The sequence below is a fragment of the Hetaerina americana genome, unplaced genomic scaffold, assembly GCF_022747635.1.
Source record: "Hetaerina americana unplaced genomic scaffold, ioHetAmer1.1.p SCAF_18, whole genome shotgun sequence".
Classification (NCBI taxonomy): Eukaryota; Metazoa; Arthropoda; class Insecta; order Odonata; family Calopterygidae; genus Hetaerina; species Hetaerina americana.
The window spans coordinates 11,136,681-11,150,979 of NW_027286741.1; the positions used below are offsets into that span (position 1 = coordinate 11,136,681).

Sequence of the window (14,299 nt, forward strand, 5' to 3'; positions counted from 1 at the left end):
TTCAATGAAACCTAGCTCCTTCATGGCTGACCCAGATATCCTTCGAATTCATGTAGCCCAATGAAAGGTTTGATGCCAGTGTGACACCCAAGTATTGTTCCGACAATCTTTATTCGACCCCATCTATTTTAAAATGAACGTCTTGTTTACCTCAAAAATCCATTAGTCCTTACCATGCTATGAAGAAATTCAAAATGCCAAATGCAGGAAACAAACACTTCTGCGCAGAATACAAAATTGATCTCGTGTTTGCTCACCAACTTCATAATGAAGACAAAGCAGCAAGCTTATTATAGGAAATAGGGCAAGTAACGAAAAACATCACGCCGATACAAATCCGGACAGAGGAAATTTGGTATGATTTTAAATTATAATGGTTCCTTATAAATAGAGACCCTGTTTCTGAATCGCATTTGAATTGCTTTAAATTGGGGATTGCGGCAAACGAGCAGGCCGACGCGCATATGTCTCTCCCTAAGTAAGTACGCACTTAAACTCGAGTTAGTCCCTTCCCCGGTGTCTTCCGCTGCCCCAAGGAATAATCTGCGGCCATTAAATACGCGATATTAAGCCACTTCCGCCGAGCATCGATTGCAGAAGGAGCCCGGGGCCCATCCATATGAAAGAACGTGTCTCGGGCGATGGTGACGTCGGGTGAGATGCATTTGCAACGCGAATACGCGGGGCGGCGAGGAAGAGAGAGGATTCCGAAAGGACCACGCTAAATGCGCGGACGGACCCTCCAATCCGTAGGGAAAAGCATAAAAGGCTTTAGGGGATGGAAAAAAATAAAACGTCACCGATTCCTATCGTCTGAGTGTTAAACAAAACACAATATCCCAGAGATTTTTCCTATTTCGATAACATTTTTGAGAAATATACATCCCCGACTGAAATATAAAACATTCCATTTAGAACGCTGCCGGTGAATAACTGAAACATGGCCGTACCATTCAGTTATGATAGGGCATTTTTTTCTGCCACATAATTTGCATATTAACTGAGTTACTATATGCGTAAATTTATGCAAACTCGACTGATAGTGAGAGTTTAATGGCTTATTTCTTTTTAGCATGAACTAAGTCGATCGTATATGAAAGAAATTTAAACACAGTCAAGACTTGCATTTCTGTTCTTTGGCAAGCCCTAATTTTCAACACGACATTGCCAAGATCAAGACCACAATGAAGATGAAGGAATATCTATGTTCCTGCAGGAAGCTTGTATCATGACGAGACAGTAAATTGCAGCATGATCTCGCAGGGAAATGACATTACATATTGACAAGAAATAATACATCCTTTAAATCGATCAAGATATCAAAATAGCTACATCACATCAATATTGGTTTGGTAGGAGTAAATTTTCAAATTTTACTTTTTTAATAAAAATATAAAAGCTCTTCGGCCATTTCATTGTGATTGCGTAAGGTGCAAGAAAGGGACGGGTACTTAACCTAGCCCTAATGGCGAGTCTCTGTCTTCTTTTATTTTCGTGTTTCAATATTTGTAAGCTAATGTGGGGCCTAAATAATTCCCTGAGTGTTACAGGTAAACTCAGATGTTCTCTACCTCTCCTAAGGTCTTAATCTTACCTGCATTCATGAATCAAAGGACTTCCAACTTATTTCTCCAACATACTCGTCACGCTAACGCTTGTTCATAGCAATTGTTACAAATCTGGCGGATTTCCCCCCAACATCTTCCGATTCCCTAATGTTGCCTCAACAGGATCCAAAACATTGGCTGAGACTTCCAACCGCAGCCAAACCGAAGCGGAGTAACACTTGGCTTCAGTCGAGTCATTCAGTCTAGTTTTAAATGATTCTCATGCTAACTGATTGTTACTACCTTAAAAAGTGGAGAGAAAGAAAAGCTAAAACAAATACTATGTGAAAAAATGAAGAGTAGAAAACAGGACTAAACAATGGCAAGAGGTATGAAAGATTGGACCACATGAAGACAGCATACATGCAACCCAGCCTCCGCAGAGACCTTGCCCCATCCGCTCCCCACGCAATGCGCCTCCCTCTCTCTCTCCCACCCACCACTAGCGGCGGAGTTCCTCCTCAGCAGGGCCAACTGAACTCCTCAAGTCAAAAACACATCAGCCCCAGCCTCCACCCGCGCCCCTTCACCCTTCTGCCTTCACTTTTTGCACCCGAGAGGTGACGGCAGAGAGAGAGCGGGAGAGAGGCCGGTTCGGAGGCGGAATACTTCAGGAGGAAGCCTTGTTTCTGGGGAGTTTGAAGGGCTCTATGGCGCGGACAGCGAGGGCACACAGCCAATCGCAACGAGAATTTGCAACAACGGAGTCAGTAATGAGAGGGCTGCAAAGGTAGGGCACGGCAGAAAGGAGTAGCGATGGAGGAGAGAAGCCCATTCCTAAGCCACGGGGCCGGCACAAACTACTCCCTCTTCCCCATCCGCGGCAATGTCGGCAGGAGGGGAAACATGATGCAATGAGGGGATCGAGAGGAGACGAAGGGAGAGCGAAACTCGACTCGGCAACAATCACGTTTGGGACGCGAGAGAAACACGTAGCGCGAGGCTGGGGCCTGGAAGGACCAGAGCTTGGGAGAGTTGCCGGCCGGCCGAGAGCGGAACAGAAACCAAAGAAAGGCTGCTCAAATTTATGCTAAGAGAAAGCCTGCCCGTTATGAATTTTAAAGAGATGCGAGCGATGGACACCGAGGAATCACTAATAATGCTGGATGGCAATTATGAGGCTGGTACAACGAAAATGTGCGCATTTCCAATAAGGAAAACTACTTCTGCAGTCACCATTTTATCACCATTAAAAGAAGTTCTATAATTAGTCGATTATCATCCAATGAAAAAGTCGTTTCCAGGACGGTCGGATCAAATTTTTGAAAGGGGTAGGGCCATGAAGGCAAGAGCTTCACTACATTATACCCATTTTTTATCAACAGGAGGCCACTAATTGTATTAACAACAAACCTAACACGAATGAAGACAGAAATCAAAATATTATTTAGAAAATGTTGCCAATAAAACAATCAGGCTATTATCTAACTCTTGCGGATGAATTGAAAAATAAAGAGATATTAATTATATTTTCTCGCCGTATACCAAGTAGAGTGATGATTATGGAAACCGAATTTAAAGTAAGTTATTATTTTATATGGAACACGAAAATAACAAAGCTTTGTAGCTCATGTAGTCTTCCAGGATCGCTGAATACTCCAGCAAGAATTCTGGAGAATCATAAATACGATAGAATATCGTTAAGAGGAGGTATAGTCAGAGTTTCAAGAGTCTAGCAAGACAAGGAGCTGAAAATGCAGAGACAAGCTTAAAGAAATTGAAAGGAAAACACAATGTACGTATTATGCATACCTTCAATTAAGCCTTTTCCGTCCGTCCACCCTCCTATTACCGCAGTCAACAGAATACGACGGCCCCGAAATAAAAGCATGATAAGTACAATTGAATATACTCTTAAACAAACGGGACACGGCCATTATAAATTTGCCAATATCTTTCGCGATCAAACTCGAAAACCGTTTTTGTGGTTTCGGGCGCAGCGTAATTTTAATTTCACTTTGCCAACGGGAGGCACAGTGCATAGGGGAAGAGGGTTAAGGCAGGAGACGAGAAAAGAGCTATCCCACACACAGACTATCAATTCCTCGTTAAAGAGAAGAAAAACACGAGCGAATTTCATTACGCTGAATGAAAGCGTAAAGGGGAGCGGTGGAGAGAGGGACGAGGGCGCAAGGGAAAAGGGGCGACCTCATTTCCGTAAAATTCGATTTCCCACCCTCCGCCGCACATCACCCGCTATCTCCCTCTCTAACGCCCTCCTCACCCTACAAACCCCCAACTCGCAAAAGGAGAAAAAGGATGACGCTCCAAAAAAAATGCCCTTCGCCTCATTCCTCGCAACCCTCATTCCGACCCTCCCCAAATGCCCGACGTCCAAAAATGGACGAACCTATACCCTTAAAAATATTTATAAAAAACAGCAACCGCCAGTCGGCCAGACAGGGCCAGCAGTGAGCCGAGCCACCCTCCGCAACCGACTGAAGACAGTGACGGCGCCAGCGAAGACCACCGAAGATTCGATCTCCCCTCCCGCATCCTATGCCTCGCTCGTGTCACGATGGGAGGATGCCTTCCGAGGGCCTTCCACGCACTCGCCCACTTTATAAACCGCGATAGATGCACAAAGTAGTGATGAAAAATGATTAGATCTTTCCAAACCTTACATATTAGGCCAACTATAATAACAAAGAACAAAGGCAAAAGATATTGATCGAAAGTTATCACTTGCAGTAGGAACCTTGAGTTGAATATTAAGACAGATATGCCACCTGGAAAAAGAAAGGGATTTTACAAGAGTTATGCAGACGTCACGGTATGCTCGAAACAATGCCCATTCTCTCGACCGCATTTAACTCGAAGATGAGCCGCTCAATTTAAAATAAAACAACTAACAGGAAACACCAGTTTGATGCAAGAAGATATGTGGTAGGAGCAAGGAAGGCGAGATGACTTGGTCCCCGAGACGAACTGTGCCTCGACCCCCGCTGAGAAAGAGTGACGGAGACGGAAGGAAATAATAAATATCCCTAGCCGGCGGGGAAATGGACCTGGAAGGGAAGGAATCTGGGGAGAGTGGTCCCAAGGATGGAATAAGCAGCCGAGGATAGGGGGGGGAGAGAGAGCATGAGGGGGGAACACAGAACAAAATGGGCAGCGACGAGGGAAATGCCAACAGGAAAGGAAAAAATCAGATCAGTAGCATGGGAAATCGGGGAATAAGAGAGATGAGAGGATAAAAAAGAAGAAACAGTAAGCGAGATGAGACGACGGGTTTATAATGCGTTGGAGGAGGGAACGAGAACAGAATAGGCATATATATATATCTATATATATGTATATCGATGATATAGAAACACTCACACGAACAGTATGATATTGGACGGCACAATAGAACAAACATAAAATAGATGACACTTAAAAGGACACTCACATCGTAAATTGTTTGAGCTTTCGGCCTTCTTCAAGTAAGACTGCAGACTACTGTCTTACTTCAAGAAGGCCTCGGAGAAGGCCGAAAGCTCAAATGCGCCCACCGCCTCCCCTTCACCTCCCGCTACTTGACCCTAAAAATTCCTCTCCCTTCGGCACGACGACGCAAGGAACTCAACCCAGGAACTAACCTTTTCAACAGAACCTGTATTCCACAAACATAAAATCTTTACGCGTCCCATAACAAATGATGAAATATTTCAGTTAATCATCTATTTATTCCTTCGCACGTGAACTGTATATCAATCCACTACCTAACATCAACTCGAATCGGCATACAATTCCACACTAAGAGGAATGAAATCATGAACCCGATTCATTTCACCACAATGACAAAAGAGAAACAATATACAGTGAACAGTAATAAATCAGTAATTATCAATAATTTTCCTGAGGATTCAATAACACCGAATTCCATGACACGAAGCTTTTTAGTTTACTACCTTGATCAAAAATTTCCCGGAATTTATTCAGAAAATTAAAAATACAAGTTTATTCATCTAAATCTATATTGTCCCCTTCAAAGTAATCCCCATCGACTGCAACACACTTATGCCAGCGCTTGATCCAATCCTCGAAACTTTTTATATTCGGTTTTCGGTATGTCCATCAGTGCTTCCTGCGATTTTTCCATTACTTCCTCTCGGCTGCTAAAACGCGTTCCCCGTAATGGTTTTTTAACTCGATTGAACAGAAAGAAGTCACAGGGAGCCAAATCAGGTGAATTCGGTGGCTGTTGGATGGTATTTGTTGCATTTTTCGTCAAAACATTACGAATAATGATAGCACTGTGCGACGGTGCGTTATCATGGTGCAAAATCCACGAGTTTTCTGCCCACATTTCTGGTCTCTTTCGGCGAATTGCTTCACGCAAACGTCTCATAACGCCCAAATAATACTCTTTGTTTACTGTCTGGCCTTCTGGCAAAAATTCATGATGCACTACACCGTTGTAATCCATGAAAACCGTCAGCATTGCCTTCTTTTTTGACTGAAAACGACGTGGTTTTTTTGGTCTCGGCTCATTTGGTGAACGCCATTCACTTGCCTGATGATTGCGTGTCGTACTCATAAACCCACGTCTCGTCCCCAGTAATGATCCTTTTGATGAATGTGGGATCGGATTCAGCCTCGCAAATCATGTCTTTTGCGACGTCAACACGGTCTCTTTTTTGCATGAAATTGAGGTCTTTTGGCACCAACTTTGCTGCTACACGACGGAAACCCAAATCATTAACCACAATGTCTTGGGCAGATCCATAGGAAATGTTCAAGTCCTCCGCTATTTCTCTGATGGTTAATTTGCGGTTATTGACCAACATTTCTTTTACTTTATCAATTTTTTCACCGACTTTCGATGTCGATGGTCTGCCACTGCGTTCTTCATCTTCGATTGACTCACGACCACTTCTGAACCGCTCGTGCCACTGGTAAACGACCGTTTTTTTTAGAGAATCGTTGCCGAAACACTTTTCCAACATTTCCAACGTCCGTGCGCCACTAAATCCGTTTTTTACGCAAAATTTAATACAAGTTCGTTGTTGCAAATTTAAATCCATTTCTGCAATTGTAAAAAATCGCCAACACACTCAGAGATAGATGTACTCTTGGCTACGTAACTTTTGCAAATGTCAAGTTATGACACTAAGATTTAAAGGGAATATCAACAACAGATGTACCAATTTAACAAAAAAAACAGAACTCAAATCGGAACGATGGGAGCGCCACACGGTGGTTATTCCGGGAACTTTTTGATCAAGGTAGTATGCTCACAAAAAACACGGCTGACAATCCAAATCCTAACTACATATAGATATGGAAACGAACAAAATGGCCAAGTGTACATGTGCCCTATACGTAAAATGCCGACTTAGGCTATAATATTATGATGATGGTGCTCCATTGAATAAAATAATATTATCAGGCCTGTTTTAAGAAGTACTTAATACTTTCATTTCAGCTTTCTCCAGAGTGCTACTGAAGGGTGACAGTGAAAGACACAACTCCGGTGAGCATAATATGATTTCATTCAACATTATTAGTGAACTTAAAGGCGCTGGCGTTTAAAATCCTAATTTCTTTGTGAAGCAAGGGATGCCGTGGGTGGGGGGGGGCTACCCGTCGTCCGGATGACGTACCGAGGGGGCGGAGGGGTGACGAGTGGGGAGCGCCCTCAAGACCGTACGGCCAAACCACCAGGGGTAAATGGACCCACAGATTTTTTTCATCTGCTCCAGGGAGGAGGAAAAATCTTGTGAAAAATTCGGGGAGCTTCTGGCGACCGAACTGGTCTTTGAAGGGGGTGGGGGGGGGAGAAAAGGTCAGTTTAGGTCACAGCACAGAAAGGCCGCAAGGATGGTATGTGTCCAGCGAGGAGGGGTCGAGGGGGCGTGTGAAACGAAGTCCCCGGAGAGATGGGAGGTAAATCGGGACGAATGGCCTAGGCGGCAGGCTGCTGCCGCTGCAGTAAGAGATGGATGCTGGGAATCGCTTAGTACGCCACTCTCGTCATCTCTGTAGCTACATAATGCACCAGAATAAAGTGAGGAGATGCGAGACGCTTGAGCCCAAGGGTTACAGCGGAGGAAATCAATGGACGAAATCATTCCATTAGGTTCCCTCGGATTAGGAAATTAGCTCGGACACGCATACGGCCTTTTTAAATAAATTTAAGTAGGGCAAGGGTCGAATAAATGTTTTATTCCGATTGAAACACAACCAGTAGTAGCCTGAAAACCCTTCCCGTGTTCCAACTGTGACAAAAATGCAAATAAAATAAAATACATCTGAAATAGCAAAAGAGACCATGCCACAATGTCTCCATTTTTTCGAAAATGAGATCGGCGGAGAATACATAAATCTACACAGAATACATACAATTGAACAAAGCAATAACTGGAGGGAGGACATCCGCGTGGAACGCATTCCAGCAGGAGAAAGAGTAACATAGTCTTTGGACGGGGAGGGGAGGGAATAAAAACTACGAGGTGGTCCAATAGGCAACAACTCATGACGAAAACTTAGGGACTCGAAACGAGCAGTGAACAGAGGGAGCCCCGGTGGGATTTGGAAAAATGCAATCAAACGAGGAGAGATAGGAGAGACTGGACAGAGATAGTCAGTCCTTGAGTGGCGCTGGGAATTGCCGACAACTCTGCTGGTTAGGGGACCCCCGGGTGAACAAGGTTCGAAGGCAGGGAGAGGTGGAGCGAGTGTGATAAGGGCGGGTGGGCGAGCGGTCGCCTCCAAGCGAAAGGCCCTGGGGGTGGTCCATGCGCCCGCCTCCCCTCATATCAACCCGCCTCCGGAAACACCTCGGAGGTCGCCATTTTCCTGGCCAGCCCAGAATGCTCATTAAGTTTGACCGTAATGGAGAGAAATAAGAAGAGAATGAGCTGGCAAAAGTATTCGCGTCTCTGTCGCTTCGTCCTCTCTCCCCTCATCCCTCACGTTAAGATGATTCCCCCGGGCATAGTTCAGCATTGCCATCCGAGCATCTTTTACGGTTCTGCGTCCATAAATGGACTTGGCAGAAGATAAGTTGCGGAGCATGGGAATCGACACCAAATACATGTCTGTGCCGGTTATGGTTTCCCAAGAATATCTGGTACCGGAAAAATCACTTCAGCTTGGGTGGAGCTGGACGTGCCCAGAGTGCCTCGCCCAGGAATCGAACCTGGAACCCTCCGGTCAGCAGTCCAACGCTCTAGCCCCCTGGACTACAGCGACCCGGATATATATATATATAATATATATAATTAATATATATATATATATCCATATATATATATATATATATATATATATATATATATATATATATATATATATATATATAAGGTAATCTACCGGTTAAGGTAAGTTTTTGGATGGACACAGCTCCTAAATAAATATTTTGTGACTCCTAGCAAAACACAACATCCTACTCTACATCAGGTCCCTCTTCATCTCTGACTACTTTCTTCCTCCCTTCATCCCGTCCAACATCCCTATCCTGTTCCTTCCCTTTCCTCGTTTGCCTAACATTCTCCCCTCTATTACAGTCTTCAACATCCCGCTGCCGGTTAATACCCCCTTCAGCCACTTTTCCTGCCTCCATAGCATTTCTCCCAACAAACCCCTCTCTTCGCCCACCATACCAAGTGCTTCCTCGTTTGTTTTCTTCTCGGTCCATTTCACCTTCTCCATTCGTCTCCTCGCCCACATTTCAAAAGCCTCCAGTCTACGTCTATCCTCCTGCTTTAATGACCACGTTTCCGCACCATACATAGCTACGCTCCATATCAAAGTTTTTACGAGTCTTTTCTTAACATCCTTACTCAAAGTCCTCGTCATCAACTCCCTCCTCCTCGTGAAAGCCTCTTTGCCTAGCGCAATTCTTCTCCTTACGTCCCTACTACTTTGACCGTGTGGGTCCAAAACACTTCCGAGATACGTAAACTGTTCTACCACCTCTAGTTTTTGCCATCCTATTTTAATGTTTAGCTTAGCCTTTTTCTTTCTAGCAAATCGCAAAACTTTTGTTTGATTAATATTGATTTTCATCCCATACCTGTCGCACTGAATTTCCAATACACTCAGCAATGCTTGCAGCCCCTTGGCTGACTGACAAATTAAAGCTTGGTCATCTGCGAATCTAACTGATTTTACGAATTCCCCGCCCACTTTCATTCCTACATCCTATTCTTCCAATGCCTCTTTAATCATTTCCTCCACATACAGATTGAAAAGCAACTGTAATAATGGGAAACCCTGCCTTACACCTCTTCCTAACACTACCCATCCAGACTCCCTGTTTCCCACTCGCACCTGAGCAGTCTGAGACATGTACATGTTGCGGATCAGCCTCCTTTCCCTCCAATCTATTCCTATTTTCTTCAATACTCATTAGTTTTTCCCAATTTACTCTATCAAACGCTTTTTCGAAATCTACGAAACAGGCAAATTACTCCTGGTTGTGTTCTACATTCCTCTCGATTAAAAATCTCATTACTGCAATGGCATCACGCGTACCTCTCCCCTTCCTAAACCCAAACTGATCATCCCCTAAGTAATCATTTGCCCTACTCTCTATCCTTTTGTTTATGATCCTGAGAACAACTTTAGCTGCGTGGGATATCAAACTTATTGTCCTGTAGTCCTCACATGATGTAGTCTTTACCTTTTTCGGAATAGGAACTAAAACTGACCTCACAAAGTCATCCGGCCAGATTCCTTCCTCATAGATACTACGAATCAGCCCATATAGCCTCTTCCTCCCAATTTTCCTATAAATTTCAGTAGTTCCGCACGAATGTTATCCACCCCCACGGCCTCATGTAGTTTCATCTCCTTTAATGCCCTTTCTATCTAATCGTCGAGTATGCCTTGACCTAAGCCATCTTCCTCTACGTCATGTTCCTTCTCTATGTCTTTGTTGGTCTAACTTCCTTACTATACAGTTCATCTATGTATTCCTTCCATCTCTCTTGGATCTTTCCTGGGTCAACTATTATCTTACCCGCCTTATCTCTAACTGTTAGCATAGATCTTCCTTTCTTACTTCCCGATAAAGATTTAACTTTGATATACAGCGTACCAATTTCACCCACCCTTCCTCTGCAAACTTTCCAAATATATATATATATATATATATATATATATATATATATATATATATATATATATATATATATATACACATATATATTCATACATATACACACATATATACATACACACACATATAAATCATTATATACATATAAATATTTCTCCTGCCGACAAGGTCACGGAATGAAAATAATTTCCACTCAATTCATAAAATTGGATGCATGCAACTCAACCATAAGCGATCGATAATACTCCAACGGCACTTATCATCATCTTCAGATATTTAGTCGGATTACAGGTATCCAGTAGTCATATTTCCTGAAACCAGGGCTTTACAGAATGCAAATAACGTCGAACAACCAGAAGAATAAAATGCAAAAACCATCGCTAAAAATGGGAACAAATAATTTCACAGCCACACAACACAGAGGAAAGGGCAACACTGTGTGTGACGGCACGAGGAGAAAGGGGGCGACTGAGGTAGCGAGCGCTGGCATTGCGGAGACGGGATTATAAAGAGAGGACGGGAGGGGAGGATGATAATCGGGGCCACGCGATTCACAATGGGAACCTTTCAAACCGAGGAAGAAGAAGATGATGGAGAACTTGACCGATGTTCCTCGGGGAAATGCGCAATCGGAAAAAAAGGAACGAGTTGCCACTGAGACGACTTTTAACTCATACCGTTACATAAGAAACGAATCACATCGGGGAAATTCACGAATTATGGCGCCGAATTATTTTAGGCATACAATTGGAATGCTATTACGTCCTTCAGGTGAAGACATTTAATAAGAGGAGAGGGTATTAGAAATATATCATAGGCCTGGCATAAACTTATGCAGTCATATTCAAACGGGAAACTTGCTCTGCGATTTCTTCAACACATTTACTTTACCTTTCACTTAGAGCGTCGAGATTATTGTACAATGTATTTCCATATCTCCAAGCAAGTAAAGGTATTCAACAATAAATATATAATAATGGTATAATTGTCCTAACACCTCCCGCCACACGCCCTCGCGGCGGCTTGCGGGGTATTAAGCATATGTAGAAATGAATAAATTTTTTATGAAAAAATCTTGGATGTAGAGGATGGTGCACAATAAACAATGGACCTGCTCCATTTTTTTCCAAGAGAATTTAATACAAAGGTAATAGAAATAGCAGAGGGAAAACATATTTTAATAAATATGACAAATAGTATAAATTCAACTCAATGAAAAATTTTGTTTTCCTAGAAAATGACTACATGTAGTCAAAAATGCTTCATCATCATTAACTTTTTAAATCTTCATTCTTAACAATAAAAATATGAAAACACAAGAATTGTACCAAAATTTTATTTTAATTACACAACCTGATTTAGGGAAGATTATAACTTGTAGATCATTTTGCCAAAATCGTAAAAAATAAATAAATATTGTATGTTGGCAGTCTTCCAAGTTGTGTTGTTTTTCGGGTACCTGGGAAACCACAGGCGGCATGATATTTAAATTAATAAACCGTCTTTATTTGGACGAGGTGGAGAAGAGATAATCCTTTCTTCCAGGTGACCTCTGCATACGGAAAGTAACTGGTCTCCCAACCTAATGCGCGATTTCCACTCTCCCTCGTGTTTAGCATGCATATTAGGTGATCACCACTCGCGCCTTTCAACCCAACTTTCGCGCTGATAACTGAGGTAGGATTTTTTATAGGTAGGATAATAAGAGGGACGTGGTAGTTAATACGTGTAGCGCTGGTGAACTGAACTGAGAGTCCGGGTTTGACACCGGGTGACGCTTCTAGGCGTTCCCATCTTCAACAAAACTGTAGTATTTTAGGGTGACAGACCATGTGAAACCATAGGCGGCGCAGGGAAAGGACCTGCCCCCCCCCCCACCTACGGGCTTAGTATTGGGTGAACTCTACCATCACACACCAAAACAATAGTTGGAGAGAATATTGTGGTGTACATGGTCAAAAAATGATGATAAACGCAAAACCTTTCTAAACGCATTAAGTGCGCGAAACTAAACTGATGTATAAATATGTTGATCTTTTACGGATAGTGGAAGACTGTCAAAATAAGTAACTGTAACAACAAAATCAACCTTCTCTAAAACGACGGCGCCAAATTTATAAGGAAGAGGAAACTTTGGTAGCAATACAACGTATCGTTCAGCACATTTTACATCTGTAATATAAATTACTTCTATAGTTGTTACCAAATATAATATTTTTACTATTATGTTTTTTTATATATGTGCTACAAGAGTGGGCTGCGATATTTTGGCGTGAGTGTTGGTTGAAGGGAAGGGCGTCTTTAGTGGGGAGGTGGGCCAGAAAGCCTTGGGGGGGGATCTGTCTAAAACTTGGGGATATATAGTATACGACCATACATATCTACCGTTATATAGTACAGCAAATACTACCAAAAATTCCCATTCCGAGGTAGAATGGGATCTAACGACAGCAAAAAAAGAGGTGGATGAAAATGCACTCAACACTTCGGCTGACTTAAAAATAATAGAGCGGAGGAAAATCCGAGAGAGGGCGGGAGTCGGGAGACTACATAGTCGGTCGGGGTGGGTGCGTGGCGAGGGCGATAGGGAGGCCCCCGGCGACGGGGAAGAAGCCGCCTTAGCCTTCGGAAGGGTAATCCACCTGGCCATGCGTGGGTCAAGGGAGGAGAGCCCGGGAAGAGGGAGGGGTTTTTTCCCACCTCGGTTGAGGAAACTACCCCTATTCCATCAAACCTTCCCTCCCGCACTCGCCCCTAGTAATATCAGAGGGCCACCGAAACTCAGGCCGAGTGGATTTCGCTCAGGGGTCCCAATCATGGAACGGAACCAACTCATCCTTTGCGGATGGAACATGTGGGTCCTCGGGAGTTTTCCACATGTTCTATCACGATAGGTCATTACAATGTTTTGGATATTAACAATGGTACGTTGAAACCAAGGTCGACGAAGAATATATTTATGCGACAAGGATGAAAAATGCTGACGAACTCCTTTTCAGTTTCCCCAAATGTGCAGAACACACTTGCAATGAATGCTTCGCAGCTGCCTTCAAAGCCTGGGAACAACAGTTGGATGACTGGATGATTATAAAAAGAGTATACACAGCAGCAACGAAAATTTCATGCATTCCTCCTCGATAGTAATTATGAACTCCCAATACCGACGAAATAACTCAAGTGTCCCTAGCGGGCACCGACATCCAGGGCACGCGACGAATCAACACATCTTAATCTGAAAAATCGCAAAATGTAAGCGCCCAATTTCAGATGAAACACTTCCCACCACTGCCCTCCGTGTAACCTCCCGCGTCGGCCTCTATTTCACGTCTTTAGTACCCTCTCTATTGTCCAGTTGACTTTTTTTACCAGAGGGTAAAGAAGAAAAACGTGACGGGAGGATTTACTAGCAGGAGGAGTGGAGGGTCCCCACCACACAGGCAGTATGACCGGGCGGAGGGAAACTTGGGTGAAGTCAACGGAGGGGGTGGGGGGGGGGGGGCAGGGCTCGGGATGACCAAGCTGAAAGTAAAGAGGCGGGCGGTCTGGGAGAGAGGGACGAAATTCCAAGTCATGGAAGGACAGAGTATCAAACGAAACCCTCAAAACCCTCTCCCGACTCTCACTCATGGCCCTTAAACTTCCC

At 43.6% G+C, this 14,299-nt stretch overlaps 1 protein-coding gene across 1 annotated transcript in view; it reads right to left on the minus strand.

Annotated features, from left to right (window-relative positions):
- The window catches only part of LOC139687214 (sericin-2-like), a 376,000-nt gene that overhangs the window by 94,907 nt on the left and 266,794 nt on the right, over positions 1–14,299 (minus strand). The window lies entirely within an intron of this gene.